Genomic DNA, 20,447 nt, shown 5'->3' on the forward strand with positions numbered 1-20,447 from the left:
AAGGCCTTACCTATGGCTACGTTCTAAGTCTTATGACTATGGCCTTAGGCATTCTTTATGGCTACAACTTAAATTCTATGGTTACGTGTTATTCCCTAACAATCTAATAACAGAATTACAGAAGGGGGTTAAATGGAATTCTGGTTTCTTTTGAAAATTTAAAAACTCTTTTCAATATATATAATTGTGAATGAATATGTAGTAGTGCGGATTAAAAGAATTCAAGTTTTCAAACACAAAGTAAATAAACAAGACTGTTTAAGAACTTTCTGGTGGATTGAACTTTCCACCAGAGATATATATATAAAGATAAGAGAACTCTGTGATGCAAGAATGCTCGCAGCTGCTTACAAGTGTTTACAAAGATGAACAGAGAGAATTCCTAACAGATGTAGCTTTACCTATTTCTCTGTTCAACTCCTATTGTTCACACTATTTCGATCGATCATTAACACCTGCTACTCTTGGTTTATATACTACCAAGTTACATATGGATAAGACAAACAGTAAAAAAAGGAATCTAGGTCTATTCACATGTTGCTTCATTTCTCTATCCACCATCTTTGAATATCTTCAGTTAAGCATGGAAATAAAAATGCTTCTTTGTTCTCTAAAACTTACAAAAAGGCTGCCACATTCCTTTTGTATATAATCAACCCATGTGACTGTCAAGTCACTTTTAGCTGATGTTTGAATCTGTTATCCATTGAGACTTCACTTGAGTTATCCGTCGAGTCTCTAATGGATCATCCCGTTGAAAGTGTCTTGAGTCATCCGTCGAGGCTTTGTAGTTTATCCGTTGAGAATATTTTCTTAGCAGTTGATACTCTTTCACTTATGCAAAATTACAAGGCATCTTCTATTTATAATTAGCCAACCTGTTTTGCATATCTTGTTAGTAGTCAACATGACTTAGAATTTTCAACAACTTCTAAACCTCTAAGTAATTAAAGTTTACAGAAATGTGCTTCAAAAACTTATTGAAATATAAGCTACTCTATCAACGGATAAACAAGTGTGGTTATCCGTTGATGGTTATGAAAAGAGTTAATTAAATCTACTAAGGTGTTTTGGTAAGTTAAACTTTTGTTTTCCCCGAAACACTAAATAATGTTGTGTCTTTTAGATTAAAACGATATTTCAAATGGTGTTTAATTCAGATATATTCATATTTTTAAAACCAAAACTTAGAAATTGATGAACCCTAAAATATTAAGAATTATTAAATAAGGTTTCAAGACTAAATTATAATTTGGTTCTTAAATTATAGTTTGGTTTCTAGGGTTTAGGGCCTCACGACCCTAAATTAAGTTAGGGTTTAAGACCTTAAATCCTAAACCCTAAATCGTTGAGTTATTTATTTATTTATTTATTTAATTATTTCTAAAACCCAATTGGAAAATTATTGAACCTTAAAATTTTAAAATTTGTTGAATTGGGCTCCCTTCCTTGAATTTTAAAAATTAATTTAAAATTTATAAAACCCAAGAAAAAAAGAATGAAAATAAAAATATTATTAAAAACATATTTTTTTAGTTGTGGTTAGTTGACAAAAATGTAACACCAAGTGTCATTTTGGGTATTTTGCTTACAAAACTGTGGCATCTGGGACTTTTGTAACTCAAAGAAACACAAAATGCAACTACTTGTGCAACTCAAATACATTCTAAACTTTAAAACCAATATGCAACTGCTGATGCAACTAAAAGAAACATGAACTGCAACTAGATACCTGGGTTGTAACTATATTTGCAACTTAAAGAAACTCATATTGCAATTGTAGGTGTAACTCATAAATTATTAAACTCTATAAATTTTTAAAAAAGTATATTTGCAACTAAAAGAAACCACAAGTAACAAAATTGAGAACTGAAAGAGACTGAAAATGCAACTAAATATAACAAAAATCAAGTAAAATTAAAAATATATAAAATATTGATTTATAAATGAAAGCATCCGAATATATAGACAAAAAGTAACCAAACATGACCTTTTCAAAATTTTATATGTCCTTCGTACTAAAAGAAAATAAAATCAATTATAATTGTAACTGAAAGAAACCAACTGTTAGATATTGAGTACAACACATGGGGTGAATGTATTTCTTTGGAATTTTAGCCTTTTTAAACAATTTGGTTATTTGGTGAATAAAGCAGTTTCTAACTTGAAGATATATTTTGTTAGCAGAAATAAAATAACAAGCACAATATTTCAAAACTCACTTAATTTATATTAATTAAGTTTGTCTTCCTACAAATTATGTGTTCTTCAAAATATAAGAACTCGGCTTCTTCATTGAGAGAATACAAGAAGATTTGAATCGGTTTGTTACTCCTAAACTAAGGACCAGTGCATGTTTTATACACTAGCAGCACAGGTTTACAATACTTGCACTAAAATGTACTAAACTCTTTTCTAAAGCAACCTTTTGCTATTTTCATTTATAGCTTAGCAAATATGTGCATAATCTTGCAGGTCTGTGACCATCCTTTGTCTAGTTAATCTTGGCCCTTGATCTTGTATTCTCTTCAGCTACTTTGTAGACTTTTTAATCTAGTTGATAGATCATTGTTGACTAATAATCTTGAATATTTAACTTGTCTGCATTCTGTATATGAGAGGCATATCGAGATCTCCATTTTGTTCTATAGAGAAGTGACATCTCGATAAGTATAATGACTTGTCGAAATATCTGAGTTCTCTATATGTATATTTGATTTATCGAGGTCTCTTGATCTTTGCATGTAAAATAATCTTGCGAGATGTCTGAGATCTCTACCTGTAGAATTGACTTTTCGATGTTTATGAGATCTCTATATACATTTTGACTTGTCGATATCTCTGAGATCTCTAATGAGAAATTGACTTGTCGATATCTCCAATTCTTCACATCTTCATTTGACTTGTCGATATCTCTAAGTTCTCTAAATGTAGAAATGACTTGTCGATAACTCCATCTTCCCATCTTCATTTGACTTGTCGATATATTTGAGACTTCTCTATAAGCCATTTTGGACTTCTCGATAAGTCATTCTGGGTTTCTCGAATGACTTCTCGATATTGCTTGATCTGTGATTTGTCGATATCTTGACTTAGAACTGTTAGATATAATTGATGATATATGGACAGAAACTATCACAAGTTCTTATCAGGACTTATATCAATATTTACTAAAGAGTGACGTCATCAGTACTTATATCAGTACTTGATGATCAGCAGATGATGTCATCCGGATTTGTCACTTCAGTAGATATTTGAGGAAAAAAAAGAAAGTAGGAATTCAATGTGGTGAAGGACTTTATCTCAGAAGCAATCATACATGGATATGTGATATGTTTCCTTATTATAATAGAATAGGATTCCTTATTGATTGTGTAATTGTGCTCTATATAAAGCACATATTAGGTTCATGCTATAAGCACTGTGACATTGTTATATCATTCGCATAACCTAGCAGCTCTCAAGGATAATTGTTTATCCTTTGAGAGAGTACTTTTGTAATTAGTTTTTATCTGTTAATATAAAAACTGTTGATTTTGTTGAAACTTTTTCGAATTATTTGCATAAACTGTATTCACCCCCCTCTAAAGTTGATTATGGACCTAACAATTGGTATCATACCTTGTTATTAACATACAAACAGTTTAAGATCTAAAAATTAACCTTTAATGGAAGACAAAGAAGCACCACAGAATCCACAACCACCACCCCTAGCCACGTCACAGATTAGCAGCAAAATGAGTAGGTATGAATCCATCAAGGTGCCAATCCTGAAGATACATGAATATCCAATCTCGAAAGTCAGGATGAGCATGTGCTTGGAAGCCACGGATCCTGAATATCTAAGCATAATTTATGATGGTCCTCATAAACCAATGAAGGTAGATGTTTCTGTTACAGAAGAACCAGAAAAGATGATTGAAAAAGACAAGAAGGACTATTCTCATGAAGATCTTTCACCTACTATGAAAGATGCAAAAGTCAGACACATCTCGCACAACAGTCTTGGTAGTATTATGTCCAATAGAGTTATTGGATGTAAAACAGTAAAAAAATTTGAGATGCTTTAGAAGTAAAGTGTCAAGGTACAACTGGTATCAAGAAGAACAACAGGACAATACTTACTCAAGAATATGAGCACTTTGACTCAAGAGACAATGAGTACTTAAATGAGATCTATGACAGGTTTCCGAAGCTGTTGAATGACTTGTCTCTTATCGACAAGGAATATGATTTAGAGGACTCAAACTTGAAGTTTCTTCTTGCACTCCTTGAAAAGTGGGACTTTAAAGTCATATCAATAAAGGATAATTATGAACATGATGAAACAATTCTAGATGAGATCTATGGAATACTTAAAACTCATGAACTATAGATGGATCAAAGAAGCAAGAGAAAAGGATCCAAGTCTAGACCAGTTGCACTCAAAGTTGAAGAGAAGCCAAAAGAGAAAGCTAGGAGAAAAGGCTACTCCAAAGGAAAAGCTATGATTGCAAATTTAGATACTGAATCATCAAACTCTGATGTTGACTCAAATACTGATAATAAATCAGATACTAACAGTGATCAGGAAAACAATGAAGACATGGAACAAATGGTTGATCTACTAATTAAAAGCTTCAAGAAGATGGTCTACAAGAACTTCAAGAAAGGGAGAAGATTTTCTAGAAAATGTTTCAGTTCCTCAAAATCTGATAAGAGGAATAATAGGAGAAGTATTGTCTGGAAGGAATCAAAGTCTAGAAAACTTGATAAGTCAAAGGAAAGATGCTATAACTGTGATGGAATTGGACACTTTGCAGCTGACTGCAGAAAACCCAAAGCTGAGAAGAAACAAGCTTTGATCTCAAAGAAGAAAAACTGAGATGATTCATTAGATTCAGATGATGGGGTCAACTATGCTCTTATGGAAAATGCTGATACTGAGGCTGACAATGCTGAATTAAAGGTATCTTAGACTTCCCTTGCTTTTGATACTAATGATATCTGTGAATTAAGATTGTTTCTTAAATCTCTACATGTTAGTTATAGCGATCAAACCTTAGAGAATAATAGAATCAAGAGTGAAAACTCTGAGTTAAAGAAAATGAATGATCACCTAGAAATTGAGTTATTTTCCATGTTAGAAATTCAAAAAGAAATAGATAATGTTGTTTATGTTAAAGAAAAATTGTTAGAAAAGCATGCTTATCTAGAAAAGGAGTTAGCTAAAGAAAGAGAGGTAATTAAACTTTGGACTAACTCAGGAAAAACAACTCGGGAAATTTTAGAGAATGGTTGTTGGGAATCAGGATTAGGATATGCTAATAGATCTAATTCTGATAAGAAAACTGGAAAAAAAACTGAGAAAACTAAACCAGTAAATACTGATACTAAGGTCAAACTAAACAAGGTTCAGTTAAAGGCCATTAAGTTTAATCCAAGTGCTGATGTTGTTTAATCAGTTAATGAGGTAGGTTCAACCTCAGCTCCTAGATCAAACTTAATTACTGATAAGAGTGAACAAGTTCACACAAAGTCAGTAAATATTGGTTTAATGACTCAGAAACAGCTTAGGCACAAGATGAAGGATTTACACATGAAAAAAAAGGAGAAAAAGCCTAGGAAAAATAGAAATGGCAAGGTAGGTGTGTGTTAATAAGAATGGTAATTATGTAACTCATCCCAAAGCACCTAGAAAGACATGCTTGAACTGTGATAGTACTAATCATCTTGCTAATTCTTGCAGGAAGAATAAAGAGATAAATATTGTTCCTTCCAAATTAGAGTTTAGGAATTTAACAAATAGATATAAACCACAGAGTCCTTGTTTTCATTGTGGTAGTGTTTGGCACTCTATTTATACATGTAAAGAGTATCACAGTTTATATTATGATTATTATGAACTGAAACCCTCTTTAAATAAAGAAAAATTTGTTTCTGCATGTGTAAATATTGATAGTAAGGATGTTAATATAACTATGATAAGAAGTCTTCTGCTACATATGTTAACAAACTTAAAAAGGCCAAATGATCCAAGCAAGTCTGAGCCCTTAAAAATACTAACTGATTTCAAATACTGATTGCAGGGTAATAGGAGAAATTCTCTAGTTTTGGACAGTAGATGCTCAGAACACATGACGGTTATAAATCACTGCTATCATAATTTGAGAAGAAAGCTGGCTCAAGTGTTTCTTATGGAGATGGAAACTTAGTAAAAATCTTGGGATATGGAAAAATCAAAATTGGGAATGTCATCATTGAAAATGTAGCTCTAGTTGCAGGACTCAAGCATAATCTGATCATTGTGAGTCAAATCTGTGATAGAGGTTAACATGTGAACTTTTATGAGGAATATTGTGAAATTGTTAGTAATATTGATGACAAGATTGTAATGACTGCATCTGTGAAAGATAATTGGAACTGGAATAAAAGACTTTCTCACCTTAATTTCAACAATATCAATGAACTTGTGAGGAAAAATCTTGTGAGAGGATTGCCCAATGCAGTGTTTACTCCTAATGGCTTATGTGACTCATTCCAGAAAGCCAAGCAAAGATAAACATCTTCCAGGAGTAAAACTGAATCTGACATTCTTGAACCATATCATCTACTTCATATTGATCTATTTGGTCTAGTCAATGTTATGTCAATTGCCAGGAAGAGGTATGCACTTGTAATTGTTGATGAATATATAAGATACACATGGGTGTATTTTCTGCACACCAATAATGAATCTCCATCCATTCTTCTTGATCATGTGAGAGAGATGGAAAAAGGATCAACATGTATAGTGAATATCATCAGAAGTGATAATGGAACTGAATTCAAGAACAACTCAATGGAAGAGTTTTGCAAAGTCAAGGGGATAAAACAAGAATTTTTTGCTCCTGGAACTCCACAACAAAATGGAGTTGTTGAAAGAAAGAATAGATCTCTCATAGAAGCTGCTAGAACCATGCTAGAGGAAGAAAGATTGCCTACATACTTCTGGGCTGAGGTTGTGCAAACTGCTTGCTTCACACAAAATGTAACTTTGATCAACAGGCATGGAAAAACATCATTTAAGATGGTGAAGGGTAAGAAGCCAAATTTGAAATACTTTCACATTTTTGGTAGCAAATGTTTTGTTCTCAAAACTCATCCGGAGCAGCTTACCAAATTTGATCTAAAAGCTGATGAAGGCATATTTGTGGGATATCCATTGTCTACAAAAGCCTTCAGAGTTTACAACTTGAGAACAAGGAAAGTCATGGAATCTATACATGTATCTTTTGATGACAAGAAAATCACAGGTCTAGAAGATGCAGATGACCATTACAAGTTGAGATTTGAAAATGAAGTACCATATGCTAAACTATTAAATCCTGATCATGATACAATAAATCCTGATATCACTCCAAGCTCTTCTGATCTACATGACAGTGGAAATTCTTCAGACACTGGAGTATATGTTAAGGGGGAGCAACATGATTCAAATACACAGACTTTTAAAAGTGATTCAACTCAAGAAATATCAGTAAATAAGTCATCAGAGTCTCATTCCTCAAATTTTGATGAGTCAAATACTGATAACAATGGGAACACTGATTCAAGAGGAGCATTAGGACATGATAGTGGTACTAGTCAAAGAAATAACAGAGAGTTTATGGATCAAATGGGAGAGTCTTCTTCAAGAAGTCAACTTCCATCTGCAAGAAAATGGTCTAAGTCACACACACCTGACTTAATCATTGGAAATCCTGATAGTGGTGTAAGAACAAGAAAAGTCACTCAAAATGAGTGTATCTTCCATTATTTTCTATCTCAAACTGAACCCAAGAAGGTGAAAGAAGCTCTTCAAGATGCTGACAGGGTTACAACAATGCAAGAGGAGCTTAATGAATTCGAAAGGAACAAAGTCTGGACTCTTGTGCCAAGACCAAAGAACAGATCAGTTGTTGGTACAAAGTGAGTGTTCAGAAACAAAACTGATAGTGAGGGTATTATTACAAGAAACAAAGCAAGTCTGGTTACAAAGGGCTATTCACAGTAAGATGGCATTGATTATGATGAGACTTTTGCTCCAGTTGCAAGGCTTGAGGCAATGAGAATTTTTCTAGCCCATGTTGCTCACAAGAAGTTTAAAGTGTTCCAAATGGATGTAAAGAGTGCATTTCTAAATGGAGAACTCGAAGAGGAAGTTTATGTTGAACAACCACCAGGGTTCATTGATCCAAAGTATCCAGATCATGTCTGCTTACTGGATAAAGCACTCTATGGACAAAAGCAAGCTCCAAGGGCCTGGTATGATACACTTGCTTTATTCATGTTAGAAAGTGGTTTCACAAGAGGTACAATTGATAAAACTCTCTTTTATAAATACCAGGGTAAGGACTTGTTGTTAGTACAGATATATTTTGATGATATCATTTTTGGATCTACTAATGATAAACTTTTTGAGAGATTTGCAAAGCTAATGCAGTCTAGATATCAAATGAGTATGATGAGAGAATTGATTTATGTTATGGGGTTACAAGTAAAACAGACTGATGAAAGGATCTTCATAAATCAATTCAAATACACTAGAAATTTGCTCAAAAGATTTGGAATGCAAGACTGCATAATTGCATCAACTCCCATGGCCACTACAACCAAGTTAGATTTAAATACTATTTTTTCAGTAGATATAACTAACTACATAGGTATGATTGGCTCACTCCTATATTTAACTGTTAGTAGACCTGATATCATGTATGCTACATGTCTCTGTGCAAGGTTCCAAGCTGATCCAAGGGAACCTCATCTATTAGCTGTGAACAAAATTTTTAAATATCTAAAAGGCACCATGAATCTGGGATTATGGTATCCTAAAGATTCAGATTTGAAGCTAATTGGAAATTCAGATGCTGATTTTGCAGGATACAAAATAGATAGGAAAAACACTTCTGGAAGCTGCCAATTTCTTGGTAGCAGATTGGTTTCTTGGTATAGTAAGAAACAAAAGTCAATTTCCATATCAACTGCAGAAACTGAATGCATTGCTACAGAAAGCTGTTGTGCTCAGATTCTATGGATGAAGAATCAGTTACTGGATTATGGTTTAGACTATTATGCTATTCCTATATATTACGATAATAAAATTACTATTGCAATAACAGGAAATCCAGTGCAGCACTCAATGACTAAACACATCAGCATTAGGTACCATTTCATAAGGGAACATGTGGAAGAGGGTACAATGGAATTGGTCTTTGTTCTAACAGATCAACAATTAGCAAATATATTCACCAAGCCTCTCTGTAAAGCTACTTTCACAAGATTGGTGAATGAATTGGGAATGATATCAAGACATTTCTCAAACTCTGATAATTAAGGAATAACTACTGATAGTTAGAGTATGGTATCTTATCATTATGTATCAATACTTGTTAGTTATTGATAATTATGTTAAATTCTGATGTCATGCAAGCATGTAATTAATTTCATTCAGTATCTGTATGTGAAACTCTGATTATGTATATAAGCTCTGATATTGGTCAAACCTGTTTTGACTGATAGATCCTGACAGTTGTTGTTAAATTCTTATATTGGTCAAACTTGTATTGACTGGTAAATCCTGATAGTTGTGATTAAATACTGATAATGGTCAGACTTCAATTGACTATTATATTTTATTGATTATTTTGAATTTATTCAAAATAAATGGCTATTCAGTATTTTTAATTAACAGTGAGTTAGTGGAAAATCTTTTAATTACTTGCATGGGTTAGCTACTGCTGTAAGTAACTATCAAACACTTGAGTACTTACATTGGGAATAGGAATCTGAAGAGAGAGATTACTTTTTGTTTACCTAGATACGCGTAATAGTTTATGTATGTTGTGTTTAATTATTACATGGTTAATCAAAGAGTCTTTTCAATTTCTATCTCCTCTTCTATAAATACATACCCTCCACTTCCAAAACAAATCACTGCTTTCTCATATACAACTCTTAATCTTCTCAAAACTTTTTTCCAAAACTCCAAGCACTCATCAAAACAAATAGCTCAACCCTAATTCTACAAACGCAACGGTGGATGCTACCTACCAATCTTCAATCCTAGTGATGAAAAGATGTACTTCGATCCATACGGACTACTAGTCTGGATCAGTGGTGAAATTTATCACCCAACTATTGTTCCAGACTCAGTCTATGATCATCTCTCTTGGGATGATCAGTTAGAACTGCACTTCTTCACCAACGAAGTTCTTCTTGAGGAAGAACGACGTGCTAAGTTGGCTGAACACTTTCGTCAGGCAGGTCTTGAACTACAAGAGAATATCATGTCTCTTGTGGGCTCTATGTGTGGAATCTATAATCGCAGGGCGCTGAGGGCGGAGCAGGCTGTAATGAGGAAGAATAAGACTGAGTAGCTTAGATTATGTTAAAATTTATTTTTTAAATTATAAATCTTGTACTCATCTTCTTAATATTAATGAAAAATATTTTTCCTTCTTTAGTTTCTTAGTTGAATGAATGTTTATTGTTTTGTCTGTGCTTAACCTATTATGACTATTCATATTCAAATTAGTATTGCATGTTTAATTACAACAAATATTCAATAGTGCATGTGTACCACTAATCTCTTGTTAGGACGAAAACACACGCTAAAATTACACGCAAGTATACGCGTTCACAAGTAATATAGAATTCTTTCTAGTTCATTCCCACAGAGACTGGTTTAGGTTAAGTTCAATTTATGCACTTATGCAACAATGATATGGCTATCGTTCAATGCTAAGATAAATAACAATTTGGGTTTTGATTAACTAAGAGATTATACTAACTAAATTTAACTAAGTGAATAAGATGTTGAATTACTTATACGAGACAAATATGAGTTTTAAACTTCATTAAATACTTCATTCAAAATCATTGTTTTTAACCTTAGCATGCAATGGTGATGACAACTAATTAGATAACACGAAACTAGTAAATGCCAACTTTCATTGTACGAATACCCTACTACTAGACATCCACAAAAGAAATAGAAGCTGAATAGATAACAATTATATTGAGACCCTATATGTCTATAGAATTTGACAATATAATGGTTGAATGCGCAAGTTATCTATCGTAATTACATAGGGCAAGTAAGATGGTTAAATTTACCTACGAATCATGTATAACAAATACATGAACCTATGCTAGCATGGCAAGTTCTAAACCCCTATATTCACTATCTTATAAGTTTGCGACACTCATAAGATGAATAACCACAACCAATACTAGGATATCATACAATCACCACACACTAAGATATCAAAGTAAATTAACTATTGAAATCCATAAGTAAATCCGCTAGAATTCCACGATAACGATTAGTTCATAACTGAACTCATCATCACCGTGGATTCCGATGAAAGCATTGTATAATAAACTAAGTTTTTATAAACTGAATAAATAATCAAAGTACGTAATCAAAAGTAATAGGTTCAACAAACAAGAAAACAAGCATCCAAGATTACAACTCAATTAATGAATCACAAGAATAAACTAGATCCTCTTCGCCTTCGTTGTATTTGTGCTCCTAGGTCTTCTCGCCGTCTTCTCCTTAGTCTCCGTTGTGAAAAACATCTTTAATGAGTCATTATATAGCATCTCAAACTGTCCAAAAGCCCATCAAATCAGTCTTCTATTCAAATCAGGATTTCTGGAAAATGTCTCAGCGCGACCACCCTGGGATACGGCGCCGCCACTCTGTGTCTGGCACGGCCGCTCCCAAATGTAGCGCGGTCACGCTGAGCTACTGGAAAAAATTATTACTTCTTTATTTCTTGTCTTCTCTTGTTGGTTTCTTCACACACTTGACCAAGGATTCATCTTCACACTCTTCCAAGCATATATCATGCAAAATCCAGCCCTTCTTCCTTTCTATGCCCTAAAATACAAAACACTACAAAAAACACATCAAATACACAAACAACTTGAGTACAAAACACAAATTCGAGCCTTTATAAAACGTTCTAAGTGGATATAAATGCCACTTAACATCTCTTCTTGAGTTACATATGTTCACTACAATACATATTGAGCACAACATTACAGGAAGCAACTGATATCACAGAAGAAATTGATAAAAAGTTTAATTCTGATCTTATTAGAATTCAAAATAGGCTTTATCCTTCTTCACTTTCTTAGGCTTCCTGCATTCAGTAGAAAAGTGACCCAACTCATCACAGTTGAAGCACCTTATCTTTGATCTGTCAACAGATCCAGTTTTGTAGCCACCTTTTCTAGCTGAGTTATACTGAGCTTTTGGTTTCCAATTGTTGCTGTTGGAAGTCTATCCCTTGTTCTTGAAAAACCTTGAATTTTTTACCCTTATGTTAGAAAATTTTCTAGCCAAGTAAGCCATAAATTGATCCATCTCATCTAGCTCATCAAGGGTGTAGAATTCATCTTCCTCTATCTTCAAATCAATTTGTTTCTGAGGTCCTTTATTCTTTTGCTCAATAGCACGAATGACTGGAGCTTGAGCATCTTGTTCATCTTCACTTGCTTCACTATCATTAACAGCTAAGGCACTAGAACCATCAACCACATATCCCTGGTTTTCCTTTAATGAATTTTTTTGTAACATTTCAAGTTCATAAGTTTTCAAGATCCCATACAACACTTCCAGTATCCATTATAAGAAAAACGCGATCACACAACACCCATTAGACAACGCTTGGCCAAAAAAGTGTTGCCCAAAATTTTTATACAACAGTTTTTCAAAAACCAAAAAAACAGGTGTTGGCTGATATATATTACTTCAAGCAAAACAAAATCATTGTCTAGTAAAACAAGTTAGACAAATCTTTTCATAAACCTGGTGTTGTGTGAATAAGAAACTTATAGCATTACCACAATGCTTTAAAATCCATTGTCTAGTTCTTAGTGGCAGACAACACTTTCTAACTTCATGTTGTGCAAGTGAGTAAGTTTGCACTACGGTTTTCAAATGATATGTCTGAAAGATATTGAGTACCGTCTCAATTAACAGTTGTAAAAATGAAATAAGTGTTTTTTCAGTTGGTAATTTAAGATGGTGTCAAACAACGTACAAGTATAAGTGTTGTCTGAATTAAAACTGACATCCAAGTGTTTTTCTATGTTGTAGATTATACTTTCAGACAATGGGCTAACCGATAAAACCGTTGTCTTACTCTGGTGTTTTTTTTAAAAAAATTACCAGAAACAAGGCAAACCTGCCAAACCAAAGGCAACAAGGAAAACCACCCAAACTAGATGCAACAAGAAAATCAAACAACAATCAAGAACTGAAAATAAATAACAGAACCAAGCCAAAGTTATTATGCATGTTCATACAAAGTATAGTAATTCAAAGTACAAATAAAAATAAATCAAGAAAGTTGAATTAGTTCATCAACATCCCGTATGTAACTATCCATGTCATCATCACTATCATCTATCTCGGGAAAATTGGGCATGAAACAGTCATTCTCGAGTTCCACTTCGACGGATCCCTCATTTGCATCATCATTATCTTTATGGTACTTTTTCTCGGGCAATTTCAACACCATCGAACATAATTTTTCAGAAGGATCGTCAATATAACAACTTGTTTAACATGTTTTTCTAAAACAAACGGATCATTCAAAAAACCAAACCTATTCAAATTAACCGATGTATATCCCAAGTCATCAACCTTAATCCCTTTGTTTATATCTACCCAATTATAAAGAAAAATAGGGACCCTAAAGTGATTATAGTCCAACTCCCAAATACTTTTTATAACTCCGTAATATGTATGTGATATGTGCTCAATATTTTAATCCTTACCCAGCACAACCATTGTGTCTGCTTCTACAGACACACCACTGCATTGAACTTGACGCAAATCATCACGATCCATGGTACTAAAGGTAACACCATGTAATAACCCAAAATTTTTTGAACTTTTTGTAACCCTTATGAATAGTGTTTTTGCTGATTATGCTGAATAAGAAAATGTTTCATGCCACACTATGTAGCAGATCTTTTATTGATATTCTGAGATTTTATTAGCACTCTATATGGTATAAAAGTGTATGTAAAGATCGTCAGAATCCAAATTCGAACACTTTTATTTTTCCCGAAAATCCACCATATACAGAAAGAATTGAGTATAAGGTAATATGATTAAAAGGATTTTAATTCAAGGATTATAAGAGAGGATCATAAAAGGAATATAATGTATTGAGAAAAGTTCATGGAACCTAAGTAATAAGATCCCGGGTATGATCCCTCAAACGATAAACGAGAACGAAAGTTAAGTGAACTGTATAACAAATCAGCGGTCATTAGGAAAGTAATTAGGAGTTAATCAAGGAGGTTAGGGATGATGATGTCATCAAACCAACAAGAAGAGGACAAGTGTGGGAAGATGACACAAGAATGATGACCTAAGCATGACAAAAAGAAGTGTGTTGTTGGTTGATTGTGAACCACACAAAATTTACCATGGTAACAATCTAATTAACAAACAAAGTGGATCAACCAAGCCAAAAACAAATCATAACATAAAAAAAAACAAAACACTTCCATTTTTCAAGAAGAGCTCTCGACTTTTTCCTTTTTTTCAAAGAAGAAAATTCAAAATCCAAGATCCAAGCATTGTTAAATTGCAAGGTAATTATCCAAGGTTCCTTATGATTAGTTATGGCTATCCTAGGAGTTTAAGCTCCAAATTCCTTCACAATCTCTTTCAATAAATCATTTAAGAAGAGAGTGAATAGTGTTTTCAAGAAATTTAAATTGTTTGATCTTGTGTTTTTGTTTAGATTAAGCTTTGGTAAGGACTTTCAAGGGTGATTCCAAGGTCCTTAGTTACTTTTACTCACCAAGGAAGGTATAATCTCATACCCTAGCCCTACTTTTGTATATTTAGAGTTTTTGTGTTTGGTATGGTTCATGAGAAGCATGATTCTTGTAGACTTAGAGTGTGGTTGGTTTTGTAGTGAGTTTGGAGTTGTAAATCTTGGATTATTGGTTAATGAACTTAAGAATAGTTTTAGTTCATGTTTGAGAATAATATAAATTGGAGAACTTGAGGTGTTGGGGCTGTTGTAGTATTGTATTGATGGAGTTTGGTTGTAGTAATGATTGTGGATTGATTGTGGATTGATTTGGAGTAGGATAAAATTTGGTAATCGCGTAAACATAGCCGTTGTAATGCCCGATTTACTTTAGACTGTTTTTGTTCTTAACATCAGGACCCGAGAACTCCCTGTTAGGTTTTGACCATTGCCATGATTAGATAGTTCATGTTACGAGCTTCGTTTTGATATGTGGTTCGCTTGAATCCGATGTAGGGTTTAGGAGAAACGACCGTTTTAAGTAACGGCATTTCGCGAACGAACCATTACCCCTCGCCTTACTTTGAAACATTGGTTAAGGACCTTAAATGACTAATTGGATTATGAAACAATTATGTAAACTGGATTAGGAATTTGGTAAGGTACTCGCGAAAGAATCTCCTTAAAACTCTTAATGGTTAATTATTAAAAATGGTGGAGCCGAGGGTACTCGAGCGACTTAAGTGAATCGTTAAGCGCAAAAGCGAACGTTAGGGTCTAATTGGTTAAAGTATAGATTCTTAAGCGAATTTGGTTTAATTCTAACTTATATGATGTTTATAGGTTACCAGACTCATCCCAGGACTTTTACCACCCCCAGTCGCTCAGGAAAGTTTTCTACCCGTTATACTGTTGTTGTGATGTATATATGTATATGCAATATCTTGTGATAGATGCATGATGGTTAATTAGCAAATCTTGCGATATATTGGAGCATGCTGATATGGAATATATGCATGTCTGTTTTGTAATCTTGATATCTATCTGTTGATTCCAATGCTTATAGTTGCATAATACCTATGCTAGAGATAAGCAGTAGTTGCATATACCCTTAGTACAGGGGACCCAAAGGTGGGTATTTTCTAAAACCGGGAGTCGATGTTCCCGAGTATATTATATATATTTATATATATATTTATATTTATATAGTTTTCAAAACTATTAATCGAATAAGGTTTATTCGATAACTTTATTCTATGTAATGAATATTATTTTGAATATTCATTCGAGGACTTATGACTCCGTTTATTCTATGTAATGAATATTATTTTGAATATTCATTCGAGGACTTATGACTCCGTTTATTTTATTTAATGAATATTATTTTGAATATTCATTCAAGGACTTATGACTCCGTTTATTTTATATAATGAATATTACTTTGAATATTCATTCGAGGACTTATGACTCCGTTTATTTTATTTAAATGAATATTATATGGAATATTCATTCGAGGACTTACGACTCTGTTTATTCTATTTAATGAATATTATTTCGAATATTCATTCGAGGACTTATGACTCCGCTTATTTACTAAATAATATTCTTTATTTTATTAAAGAATAATGTTTCGATAATCAAACTTATTTTCGATTATTCAAATAAAGATAGTACTTTCGTATAAGTATATCTTTGGTTATTTAATATCCATTTCAAGTATGAGTTTTAAAACTTCTACTTCAATTATTTTTATAAATATTATTCTTTATGAGAATATTATTTAAATAATAATATTCAGATATTTTCTAAATATATTGGGACTGATTTATTTTATTAATTCAGTATTACTCCAAACATTCTTAAAAATGTTTTCGAGTCTTCAAAATGATTTTTAAAAGTTAGGGCGGATCCCAAAATTCATTTTTATATTTAAGATCCTCCTTTCGAAGGGGATTTAAATACTCGCTCAAAACGTGAGGGATCCGGCTCTGTGGTGTATTTTATAATCGCTACAAGGTTGCTGTTTTGATAAATGAATTGATTACTTACCCAACATTCGGGAAGTAAGTCATCTAATTGAGTCAGCATAAGAGGCCGGGGTGGCGGTCCAGCACAAGGTCCTAATGAGGCCAGGGTGATGACCGGTGGGGGATTCATCCATCTACTAGTAGAAAAGGTTATTTATTGGTATCTTTGCCTGATCAGCAAGATATCGGGTTTATGCCAAAATTCTTTTCTTTCCAAATTTATTGGATATTGTAACTCTGTTCATACTTTACATGACAGAGGTTTTCAGGAAATGTATGAGAGATATATATGGATATATATATATATCGGGACTTAATGAAGTATCTCATAACTTCATTTCATTCAATAATATTTCAAAGATTGAATCTATTCAAGTCTTATCTTGTAGTCTCATCTATGTGATGAACTTTTAAAACTGATTATACCTTGAACGGTGGTAGTTCAAGTAGTATTCGGAAAAGATATAAGTATATTGGAGTATCTTGTAACTTCATCTTTTCAACTTATATCTGGTTAATTATTATCTTATGTAGGACAAAGATTTTCACAAAAACGTTGAGACAAGGTTAGATATATGAGATCACCTTGCAACGATATTTTTATACAGTTATAAACTGGAACTCTGTGTATATTATGCATGAAAGAGGACTTCCAAGATTTTGAAAAGTATATATACATATATAATGAATATTTTGCGACTTGGTCGCGATAAGATATCAAACTTGGATCATTCCTTTTTGACCAAGACTTTCACGAGTACTATGAGAATGCTCATATATTGTTAATTATTATACATATTATTTCGGTGGGCTTGTTGCTCAGCCTTGCCTTCTTCTTTCATCACACAACAATAGATAGAAAAGATGAACAGGACCAAGCTCCCAATTCGCAAGCGGTTAGGAAATGTTTCACAGTTTTCTGGAGGCGTTGATGCCACAGTAGCTGAGGTAGGAATTACCAATAGGCTAGGCTTTCAACTTTTGATGCACCTGACTTATGTATCTATATGAATTGTAATAATGGCAAGGAAATATAAATTAATTCAGAAACCCTTTTGTGGTATCATGACTTATAATTGTGGAATAAAATGATTTGTGTTATTTGTGGTATTCATCTCTGAGACTATAACTTGTGGTGTGTGTGTATATATTGTGGGGTCACAGTACGCAGTAGTGGGTTGTTCATTAAGATTGAATGTTATTAAGGGAAATAGAACTCGTGACAACCCGGATTCCCGACCCCGGATTTGGGGGTGTTACAGAAATGGTATCAGAGCCAAGCGTTTTAAACCTCAGAGATGATGTGACGTTAAGATAATAAGTTCACTAAGATAATAAGAACTCTTGCCAAGTTCATAGTCGGACTACCTAACGTAGTACTGACAGTTAAAACCCATATGGGAACCTTTATAAATATCATGATAGTAACATAGTTCGTGATCATATAGGGCAGCGGGGCACCGAACCCTGAGGTTCAGGAGCATCAGCATGAGGATGTTTTATTACATGTTGGAGATCAAATTGTGAATCCGATAGAGTACCCTAACAAGGGACCGGATGAGATTCATATTGGGAATATTACAGTTGAGGATGTTATCCCAGAAGGGATTGCTGCTGAGGAGGATCTCGTGGAGGGTCCTGACGAGAATAAAGAGAGGACCGCTGAGGAATTGATGACCGTAGTCAGGGCGACTACCAGAGCTAGAATGGCCGTGAGGGTGGCACTAGAGGATGAAGAGTTACCTAGGGCACAGAGGATAATGAAGGCAGAAGGAGTGAGGCCTTCCACGGCACCAATTATACCAGTATCAGACCCTCTTCCAGAGGTTCCTGTAGACATCCATGAGGTTCCACCAATTCATGTTCCCTCCCCTGTACAGAGCCCATCACCTACTGAGGAAATGCCACATTTATCTCCTGCACCATTGTCACCTGATACCATGCTTGGTTATCCATTTGGATCTCCTGGGTCTGCACCACCTGCACCCCATGGACTGCTAGATGCTACCACTCAGGCTTCTCTTATCACCGATTATCATATGACTTTGGGTGGCCTGTCTGAGGCCCGTAATGTTAGGGGTGATCTATTGGATCGACTTACTGCACCAAGGATTGAGGGCGGGGTACTTCCGGCAGGATTAGCTTATAGCATGGACAGGATTGAGGCTACCACCCGAATTACAGCTAGAGGCCATCTTGAGGGTCAGGTTGATCCAGCTCTACTTGCGACTATCTTAGACCTCATCACCTCTGTGATGGAGCAGGTTAGGGATGTCGTGCGTGCCCGCATTTATTGATCCATGGTAGTGTGTAGAGCCAGAGCGATCAGACAAGAGTTTCATGTAGCACCGCTTTTGGAGGATTAGCCTAAGTAATGAATGGCTAGTTTTAATGACTAGATGATTATCTATGGTAGTACTTTTGGGATAGAAGCGATCAGATCTAATGATGTAATTCTCTTTAATGTGTTTAGTTGTTGTACCCTCGAACAAATGGTTATGTATATATTCGTTAATTTCACTTCAGATCAGTTTGTTTGTGATAATTTTATATTGTTAATTACACTATTAACACTTAAGAGTTCATATTGTTAGAACTTGAGAATTCATAATTTGCAATCATGTAAGGACTGAACGAGGGAAAGACTTAAGCAAAGTGAGTAAGACAAATATCTAGAGGTTCTCAAAAATTTTCCAAGCATTAAGCCCCCACGAGGAATAAGATTAAGGGCAAACCTTGAATGTGATAATCAGGAAGGTCGCAATTAAGATATAAGGAACCCAGAATATAATGAAGTGGGAAATGAGAATTTTAAATTAAAAGATGACCCCAATTATGGGGAGTAGGAAGAAATATTTAGACTGAGAAAACAGAAGTCGAGCAAGATAGGAAGAACCAGAATGGTACTCCTATTGGGCAATCCACGGACCTGCCTAAAATAAAACTTATACTTTTATTCCCAACCACCACCTTGAGGAAACAATGCGGTAGGAAATTCTTTCATGACCTTTAAGTCGCTAAGCTCTCAGAGTCCAAAGAACAGGCTGACCTAGTCGAGGCAAGAGCCTGGATAAAGGAAATATAGGAATCATTTGAGATTCTAAATGATTGACGAAGCACAAAAGACTGTTTTTATCACTTACCCTCCTAAGAGAAAGGCCACCCGCTGGTGAAAGGCCAAGAAAGGCACGGAGCCAGAGGTTATGATAAACTGATTAAAGTTCAGTCGATTGTTTTCGAGAAAGTAATTCCCAAGGTTATGGAGATAGTGTAAAAGCTTTAGAGCCAGAACAAAGGCGAACGAGTATGATAAATTATGAATCTAAGATTGTAAAAGTTGTCAAGATTCGTCTGGAGGACAAGAATCCCAGAACGACGTGATGTTTGAAGTCAATGATTAGCGGGTTCGTGAAATGATTGTAAGAGAGAGGTAAATAAAAAGAAACTGAAGTGGAAAGGAATATAAAGGCAATAGAGTTTAAGGAATGATAAGGGAGTTGGGTATGAGGAAACCCTAAAGACTCGTAGCAATAGAAATAGAAAAGTATATAATCATCAGGATGAGGGTGATTCACCATGAGTTAAAGTTGATAGTTGAAGGCATAGGAGATATATATATATTGTACCCCCTTGA

This window comes from Apium graveolens, chromosome 4 (assembly GCF_009905375.1).
Source record: "Apium graveolens cultivar Ventura chromosome 4, ASM990537v1, whole genome shotgun sequence".
Taxonomy (NCBI): Eukaryota; Viridiplantae; Streptophyta; class Magnoliopsida; order Apiales; family Apiaceae; genus Apium; species Apium graveolens.